The sequence below is a fragment of the Trichomycterus rosablanca genome, chromosome 15 (assembly GCF_030014385.1).
Source record: "Trichomycterus rosablanca isolate fTriRos1 chromosome 15, fTriRos1.hap1, whole genome shotgun sequence".
Taxonomy (NCBI): domain Eukaryota; kingdom Metazoa; phylum Chordata; class Actinopteri; order Siluriformes; family Trichomycteridae; genus Trichomycterus; species Trichomycterus rosablanca.
In genome coordinates this window covers 20,582,722-20,592,993 of record NC_086002.1, presented here as the reverse complement: position 1 = coordinate 20,592,993, position 10,272 = coordinate 20,582,722, and positions in this window count along the sequence as shown.

Here is a 10,272-nt window from a genome sequence, read left to right as displayed (position 1 = left end):
ATGTTGAAGTTTTCTGCCATTTCTCTCACCTCATCATTGTTGAATTCTCCCCCATTGTCACTAAATAGTCTCTGGGGTGGACCATGCACACTTATCCAGACATGGACAAAGTGTTTCACTATTTCACAGGACTTCTTTGTGGTCAGAATGTTTTTGTTTATTTTATGTGTGTTTTGTCATGCACACCCAATAACATACACCAGGGAAGAGCTGCTTAACATCGGGCAGCTTACCGCTAACAGTTTCTCGCCAATTTTTACAAACTCGGATAGTTTTATGGACATTTTTGTTTGTGGAGCAGCGGCTCTTTGCGCGGCATGGAGGAGACGCAGACGGGGAAAGCGCGCCGGTGCGCTAGTGAAACTTAGACAGCGAGGATTTCGAACTGTGCTTCCATTGATTCACTTGGCGAACCTCCGCTCTCTAAACAACAAAATGGATGAGCTGCTTCTCCTGAACAAAATTAAAAGAGACTTTGCACATTCCGCTGCACTTTGTTTTACTGAAACTTGGCTCAGCGAATCCGTTCCTGACAGTGGATTACTTCTGCCGGGCTTTCGTCTACACCGAGCGGATCGCGTAACGGGACTCTCAAGTAAAACTAAAGGCGGTGGAATATGTTTTTACATCAATGAAAACTGGTGCACAGATGTCACAGTATTAAACAAACACTGCAGCCTGGATTTAGAAACATTGTTTATTAACTGCAAGCCGTTTTATTCACCGCGGAAGTTCTCCTCCTTTATCTTGGTCGGTGTTTACATTCCACCTCAGGCTAATGTGGATGCTGCACAGAAAAGCCTGGCTGACCAGATAATCTGTCTGGAGCAGAAATATGCGGATTCACTTTTTATCATACTTGGGGACTTTAACAGGGCAAAACTGAACCACGAACTTCCAAAATACAGACAACACATCAATTGTCCCACCAGGGGCAATAACACATTGGACCACTGCTATACTGTAATTAAAGATGCGTACCGCTCTGTGCCCCATGCAGCTCTGGGACATTCTGATCACTGCTTGGTTCATCTTGTTCTGACACACAGGCAGAAACTAAAATCAGCTAAGCCTGTGGTTAAAACTGTGAAGAAGTGGACCAGCGAGGCAAAGCAGGAACTGAAGGACTGTTTTGACTGTACTGATTGGACTGTACTGACACTGTGACATTGTACATTAGCTTTTACGAGGACGTTTGTGTGCCCACCAAAACCTTCTGTAAATACAACAACGACAAACCATGGTTTACAGCCAAATTAAGAAAACTTTGTCAAGCAAAGGAGGATGCCTACAGAAGTGGGGACAGATCCCAGTACACACAGGCCAGAAACATGCTGAACAAAGAGATCAGAGTCGCCAAAAACAGCTACACTCAAAAGCTGAAAAACAGGTTTTCAGCCAACTACTCTACATCAGTATGGAGAGGCCTGCAAGAGATAACCAACTACAGGAGATCACCCAACTCCATTGAGGCAAACAAAGACCTGGCTGATGACCTTAATGTTTTCTATTGTAGGTTCAAGAAGGACACATTCACACCCACCCTCCACCCCTGCACATCAACAGACCATATCACACCATCAGCTATCACCACACATTCCCCCATGGATACACAATCTGCATTACAAATAGGTGAGATGGACGTGAGACGACTCTTCCAAAGACAAAAAACCAGGAAGGCACCAGGCCCAGATGGAGTCTCACCGTCATGTCTCAAAGCCTGTGTGGACCAACTGGCTCCTATTTTTACAAAGATCTTCAACGAGTCACTGGAGCTGCTTCAACGAGTCCCATCCTGCTTCAAACACTCCACCATCATCCCAATCCCCAAGAAACCCTCCATCACAGGACTTAATGACTACAGACCCGTTGCTTTAACATCTGTGGTCATGAAATCCTTCGAACGACTGGTTATGACACATCTGAAGAACATCACTGGCCCCCTGCTGGACCCTCTGCAGTTTGCCTACCGGGCAAACAGGTCGGTGGATGATGCAGTCAACATGGGATTGTACTACATCTTAGAACATCTGGACAGCCCACGGACTTATGTAAGAATCCTTTTTGTGGATTTTACCTCAGTGTTTAACACCATTATACCAGAACTCCTCCACCTCAAACTGTCTCAGCTCAGTGTGTCCCCCGCCATCTGTCAGTGGATCACCAGCTTTTATTGAATCTGTCCTGTGCACATCCATCACAGTGTGGTTCGGTTCAGCCACAAAACAGGACAGATGCAGATTGCAAAGAGTGGTGGATAGAGCGGCAAAAATCATCGGTGCGCCTTTGCCCACCCTCCAGGACTTATACAAAACAAGGATCAGAAACCGGGCAGAAAAAATTCTCACAGACTTCTCACACCCTGGTCACGAACTTTTTACCCTCCTACCCTCAATGTTTCTGTCTTCCTTAGATTGTTTATCTTATTTTTGTTAAGCTGACTGACACAGCTATCTAGCCATTCCTGTCCACACACAGTTCGTGTGCATGCAGTGTCTATTATGGCTGAACCAAACACTCTGTCATAAACATTTCTGCTTCAGTAGGCGACTCTTTTGCATATAAGGCAATGTTACATTCCTCTACATCATTTGATTTATAATCTTCAGTCAGTTTGACTTGCTCACCTCTGTGTGGACAGTCCTTGGCCCAATGGAATGTGCTTTGACAAACGGCACACTTTGATCTGCGTCCATACTTATCCAGAGGGTTAGTGCCAGGCAGTGGTCATTTTGAGACCATAACTTGCCCCTTTGTCACCTCTGCTCTGCTACATACACTGTCTCCTGGTTAATTCGGTCTTTCAAATCCAAGCACGCTTTATCTAGTAGCTTGAATGCTAATACTGCATCGGGAAGTTCCATCTTGTATTTACGCACCCGTGAGTACCACTGTTCAAAATCAATTATATAGTCTGACATGGACACACTACTGTCTCTCATAATCCGGTCAAAACTCGAGTATGCTTCATATGTTCGGTCTTTTTCTTCTTTAAGAAACAAATCATCAAGTTTCCCAAGTAAAGTGTTCATGCCAGTGTCCTTATTCAAATCATCTACCGGTATTTCCATCGCCGTTTCTCTAGCCCTTTCCGATAGCGCCAAAGCCACGGCAAGCGCTTGTTTACTTTTTTCAAGTTCCGAAACTCTTGTCCAGATCGCAACTTCACCAAAGGTTGGCGGGACTCTGTAGTTGCTAACCATCCGCTACCAATGTTACTCGATAAAAAACAATCAGAGTTAATCCCCAACTTTATTCCAGCCCGCACACTTTCAGTACCACTTACTCACAGAATACACGCCCCCCAGCAAACCATGCAGGGTCAAAGAAAAAAACAACTCCATCTGCAGTTTCACAACAAAAGCCTCTCTTCTGTACTGAGGTGCTAGAAAACATTTACTTTATATGAATATGGAGAGTCCATCAGGTTTGTGGTACCAGCTGAATTAATCTGATAGACTGAACACCCAGGACCTGGTACAGGTGAGTTAGAAGGTGTGAAATGGAGTAAGGGTCCATGTGGACTGCTTTAAAAAAAAACCTGCATAAGCTTGATGCATTATCATGCTGTTCACTGGAGCTACTGGAGATGTTGAGATTCTGCCTGAAGGAGAACATGAGGAGGATTACTCGGGTGGCCAGAGAATCTCCAAAGATCTTCACTGGGAAATTACAGACGTTAATGAGGTCTTGAGGTCAGAACGTCTTCCTACAGAACCACAAGATATTTAGAGGACTGGCTGTAGAAAGTCTCTTCTGTATGATTCTCATCCTGGAACTTTCTAAGGGACCTTGTTGAATGGTCAGAACAGACCTGAAAAGACATCAAACAGTAGAGGTCATGGGTTGAGGGGTACATAATCAGACCACAGTTTTGTACAGGATATTACCCACAATCCACTGTGACCCAGTGATGTTTCCACCAGTAACCAGTAGGTTTTTGGAATGGTATATATTTGCAAAATTATGAGTCATTTTTATTTCCATTTACATATTTGGCATTTAGCAGAAACTTTTATTCAAAGTGACTTACAGTACTGTGAGAATAAATTGTCTAAGCAATTGAGGGTTAAGGGCCTTGCTCAAGGGCAACACTGGCAACCTGGCAGTGGTGGGGCTTGAACCAGCGATCTTTCGATTACTAGTCCAGTACATTAACCACTAGGCTATTTAACCATACATTTTATCCAACGAAATGATTAAAGCAATAAACTACAATAGATTAAAATGATGATAAACAAAGTGATGATTCTTATTAATGATGTTAAATATAGAAGATGATGATAATGTAAGTATTTAATAAAAGATGCAGTAAGTGTAGCAGTTCTGTTAATGATTAATAATAATATTAACCCTCTGACGCATAGTGGTCACTACAGTGGCGGCTATTTAATAGCTGTTTTTTACAAGCACAGTTTTCCATGCTTCAAATGTATATTAACCTCTACAGTGGACACTACAGTTTCAATCATTTCACTTGTTCATTATCTATACAGTTGATTTAAGTTTATGATTTATTTTCTTACTCCTCTGTTGTGCTGACAGTCTCATCATCTTTAATCAGATGCACTTTATTCTTCTGCTCATAACAATAAACACATTAATGCACATAAATGCAGCTTCATTCTGTACTAGTTTTAATTAAAAAAAAAAAAAGTTATTATTTTACATCATGATGCAAATGGTTCTTTTTATTTTTAAAATGTAATGAACAAAACATATTAATTTTATTAAAAAAAAAAAACATTTATAAAAATAATTAACAAATAACATGTATTTGTATCTTACCTGATTAAAACAAGTAAAGGAGACATGGTGTTGTGCAGTGTAAGTTAAAGGTGTTTCTCTGTTAAGTGTGATGCTCTTAATGAAGTAGAAACAGAAGAAAAGTTGCTGCTTACTGTGCATTTGCTGTTCAATAACTGCTGAATCTAACGATTGACCTTTCTAAAACCAGCCAAGAATGGTGTTTAAAATAAAAGGTGTATAAATATTTGACAATAATTACCCACAAGCTTTTATTAAGTAATACAACAGTTTCATTTATTTATGGAGATCTGGTATCTCAATGGCATTTAAACCATATTTCATTAAAACCGACAAAAAGAAGAAAAAGGTTTTAATATTGATGCACAGCCTTTAGATTTGGCATGTATTGCAGCATCTACTTAACATGTATATTTATAAATCTAATTTTAATAATATTTATCTGTGATACATGTGAAATCTGTAAATATGTGACAGTAACAAGACTGTTGGATTTTGGATGGAAGGTCACACTTGAAAAATAATAATTTCAATAGCATTTTTACTGTGTTACATAGGGCATTAAAACAAGCTGTGAATTGTGGCAGTTATCATGCAGAACCTCTTTAACACTTCAATAGCACTTGATATCTGACCACATGCAGCAAGATTTAATGGCATCAGGCACTGAGGTTTTAGTTTGCAATGTAATTTGAATACTAAACGCTCCATGCCTAAACTACAAGATGTACACATCTAGTGACCCAAAAGCACAAGAAAAGTTGGTGCTAATATGATTAAAAAAAAAACATGTAAATAAGCCACAGAAGTTTTTGGATACTGTTCTGTGGAGTGATGAAACACACCTGTAACGTTTTGGTCCTACATAGATCAGCAGTGTGTCTGGAGGAGGAACAATGAAACATTCACTTAAAGGGCAGACTGCCTACAGTGCAGCATGGTGGTGGATCTGTGATGCTTTGTGGCTGCTTTGTTTCTTCTGGCACTGGAATTCTTCAGTGTGTGGGGGGCAAGATGGATTCAATCAAACATCAGGAAATCCTAGGAGAAAACGTTATGCCTTTTCTGAGAAAGCTGAGGCTCTGGCATCATTGGACCTTTTACCAGGCCAGTGATCCTTAAAGTCTACCAAGGTTTGGTTTCAGAAGAAGTCCTTGAAGATTCTGGAGTGGCTGTCACAGTATTTGAAGGAGACCCTGGGTCATGATCCTAGGGTGGGTTGTGAGCCAAAAATAGGTTACAGTGATACATAATTATAATTAAATCAGATTTTAACGAGCACAAACACAAAATAAACTTGTACACGAATGCCCTCTTGTGGAGGCTTTACGTAATGTATCTTGTAAACCACAGTGGGACCAAATTGCCACCATTTTTATTAATTAGGCTTATTTCATGTGTGTTTTGATGCATGAGTCGCACTAAAAAATGTGGGTTACTTAAAAAAAGTTTAAAAAGAGGAGGACGAATCCAAGATGGCAGCATAGATAATCTGCTCCCGATCAGTACTCGATAAAAAACCCCGAATTCGATTACTTCGATAAAAATTAATATATCTGAAACAGAGATGGAAAGGGGAGGAAGATCAAGAAGACAAACAAACCAAAAGAACCCGAAAAAACAAACCGAATTGACCAACGAAGACGGAGACAATATAACAGATGATATGGAGGGAGAGGAAGAGCGCATGGAGTCCGAGGCGGCCGCGGTGATTCGAACAGGAATGAAAGACATCGTTAAGGAAATCCAAGACTTTAAAACCGAACTGAAAATAGAGTTCACCACTTTCAAAGAAGAAATCAAAAAGGGAATGAAAAAAGAACTCGAGGATTTTCGTAAGGACATTAACCAGCGGCTCACGGACACAACGACAAAACTAGACACACAAGCTACAAGAATCGCCGAGACTGAACAGAGAATCGAAGAGCTAGAAAACTGGAACATGGAGGCAAAAGAGGCTCTGCTGCAATCTATAAAACAACAGAGAACACTACAGGATATGCTGACAGACCAAGAGGGAAGAAATCGGCGGAATAATATCCGCATCTTTGGCATGAAAGAGGGAGCAGAGGGCAGCTCGGTAACACAATTCATTGAACAACTTCTGAAAAACGAACTGCCTCTACCGACAAACATGGATCTACAAATACAGCGGGCACACCGAGCCTTGCTGCCGAAACCAGACGCTGATAAACCCCCGAGGTCTATTGTGGTAAATTTCCTTCAATACACGGTGAAAGAGACGGTGCTGAGGGAAGCCTGGAAGAAAAAAATCCACTACCAAAACCGAGCACTCTTTTTTGATCATGACTATGCTACCGAGGTGGTCCGGAAAAGAAAGGAATACAACGGTATTAAAAAAGCCCTGAAGGAGAAAGGAATACGCTTCCAGACGCCCCTGACGAAAATCAGGATCCACTGGGAAGCCGGTCCGCGGACATATGAGAATGCACAGGAGGCGGCGAAAGAACTGAACCAGAGGGGAATCACGGCAGAGATACCGGGGAGAGGTGCGATCAGAACCGGGACGGAGGAGCAACTCCAGCGGGCACTATCGTGGAAACGAGTCGGTAGCTCAGAAGCTACTGCTCAGCGAGCCAAACAGAGACTACAGGAATTTCAAAGAGATTAATGGACAAAGAGGTAAGCGAGCGCAATCGAAAGACTAAATAATGGCTATGGACGAATAAATTAAAACTGTTTGCACCCTTCGAACTGGTCATAATATTGATTGATTGTCTTCATTTGTTATATTTGATCGGTAACTAAGAGCATATTCTACGCTAGGAGGTTGATGCAGAGACATTATTGGACAGTAAGACCAGACCTACCTAGCGAGGGGCCCCCACATGTTGCGGGACACTCCCCTCACCCCACGAAAGTAACGTGGGAGGCATGCACATGGACACATGCCTACTTTTGGAATCTAGACTATTCCCTGTTTTATATCAAACTGTTCTATGTTCTTACAAAGTTGTTGGTTATCATGGTTACGATATGGTTTCAGGAAAAGTACAAGACCATACAAAAACAATATGAGTAACATCTCGTTAGTGTCATTAAACGTGAATGGGCTGAACAACCCAATTAAGAGAAGCAAGGTAATTCTCAAAATGAGGAAACTTAAAGCACAGGTCATTTTCTTTCAGGAGACACATCTATCTCAGGAAGAACATGAAAAGCTGAAGAAATTTGGATATAGAAATACTTTCTATAGCACATGCAAACGGAGCCGCAAGAGAGGGGTTGCAATAATGATACAAAACTCAGTCAATTTTAAATGTTTGAAAGAAATGAATGATGAAGAGGGACGATACGTTATTGTTAAAGGAAATTTAGAGAATGAGATAGTCACATTAATTAATGTATACGCTCCACCAGAAAGTGATAAAACCTTTTTTAAAGCCTTATTCACAACTATAGCATCAGAATCAGAAGGTATTATGATGTGCTTTGGGGATTTTAATGTACTTCTAGACCATAAGATAGATACAACAAGCACAAAAAGAAATAAGGCTCACTTAACTAAATTCATGAATATATTATTAAAGGAACAGGGTATGACGGATGTGTGGAGAGAACTTCACCCAACAGTGAGGGACTATACACACTATTCCAATACGCACAATACTCATTCTAGAATAGATTATGTATTTATGAATAGCTGGGACATACACAGGGTGAGAGAATGCAAAATAGGAGTGGCTGATATTTCTGATCATAACACAGTCCATTTAACTGTGCACATTAATAGCAGACATAGAAACACGATTTGGAGACTGAACAGTGGCATCATGAACAATAAAGTAATAATTGAGCATATTAGAAAGGAAATAAAAATATATATCGAAGAAAATGATACGGATGAAACTAGCCCGACGATCCTATGGGACACTTTAAAGGCGGTAATTAGAGGAAAATTAATAGCTATAACATCAAATCAAAAGAAACTAAAACAAGCGGCTTATCTCAACCTGACTGGAAAATTAAAAAATCTAGAAATAAAACATCAAAACACCCAAAATACTCAACTCCTACAGGAAATGACGACCACGAAAGGGGAAATAGACAAAATTCTAGGAGGAGAGATAGAGAAAAAACTTAGATATGTGAAACAGGAATACTATGAAACTGGTCCTAAAGCTACTAGTCTACTGGCAAGGCGAATTAGAAAACAACAGACACTAAATACAATATCCAAAATCAGAGATCCTCAATCAGGCCAATTGAAATATAATGTTATAGAAATAGAAAATATATTCAAAGACTACTATAAAAACCTATATACACAACCACCCTCGTCCAGCGAGGAGGCGAAAAGACAGTTCCTTAATTCACTCGATTTGCCAGCCATTGGGGAACTACAAAACAAAGACCTTACAGCTCCTATAACACCAGAAGAAATATCCAAGGCTATATCCAAGCTTAAAGCCAATAAAACCCCTGGAGGTGATGGTTTCCCATCAGAGTGGTACAGAATTTTTAAAGAGGAACTGATACCTCTCCTTGTGGCCTCCTTTAATTGGACTCTCAAAGAAGGCCACCTACCACCGTCCTGGAAAGAGGCGATAATTTCAGTAATTCCCAAAGAAGGCAAAGACACTGAATACTGTAACAATTTTAGACCAATATCAGTCCTAAATGTGGATTACAAATTATATACATCTATTATAGCACAAAGATATGAGAAATTTATAAATGACCTAATAGATGAGGATCAAACCGGTTTTATTATAGGACGCCAAACACAAGACAACATTAGGAGGACCATCCAGATAATTAACACAATACAGACTAATAAACAAAGTGCTGCATTGCTGAGTCTTGATGCTGAAAAAGCCTTCGACAGTGTAAATTGGACCTTTTTGTATTTAGTACTAGAACGATTTGGATTCGATAAAGACTCAATTAATTGTATTAGAACTATCTATCAAAATCCTACTGCCAGAATAAAAGTTAGTGGGAGCCTAACGGAGAGAATAACGTTGGGAAGAGGGACGCGACAGGGATGCTGCCTGTCCCCGCTCCTCTTTGCCATATACATTGAGCCACTGGCACAGGCGATCAGACAAAGTGGGGAAATAAAAGGAATTAATATTAATGGACAAGAACATATAATAAGCCTATTTGCGGATGATATCATGATATACCTGGACAGCCCCAATACAACTTTTACTCAGCTGATGTATCTTATAAATAAATTCAGTGAACACTCAGGATACAAAATAAATGAGAATAAGACACAGATTTTGACCTTTTATTATACTCCATCCACTCAAATCATGAAAACTTATAAATTAAAATGGCAATCAAAAACTATTAAATATCTTGGTGTGACCCTGACAAAACAATTAGCTCACCTCTATAAAGCAAATTATGATCAAATCCATCTCCAGATTAGTAAAGATATAGAGAGATGGTCGACCCTACCACTAGATTTTAGCTCAAGAATTGAAGTAATTAAAATGAACATCTTCCCTAGACTACTATATTTTTTCCAGTCAT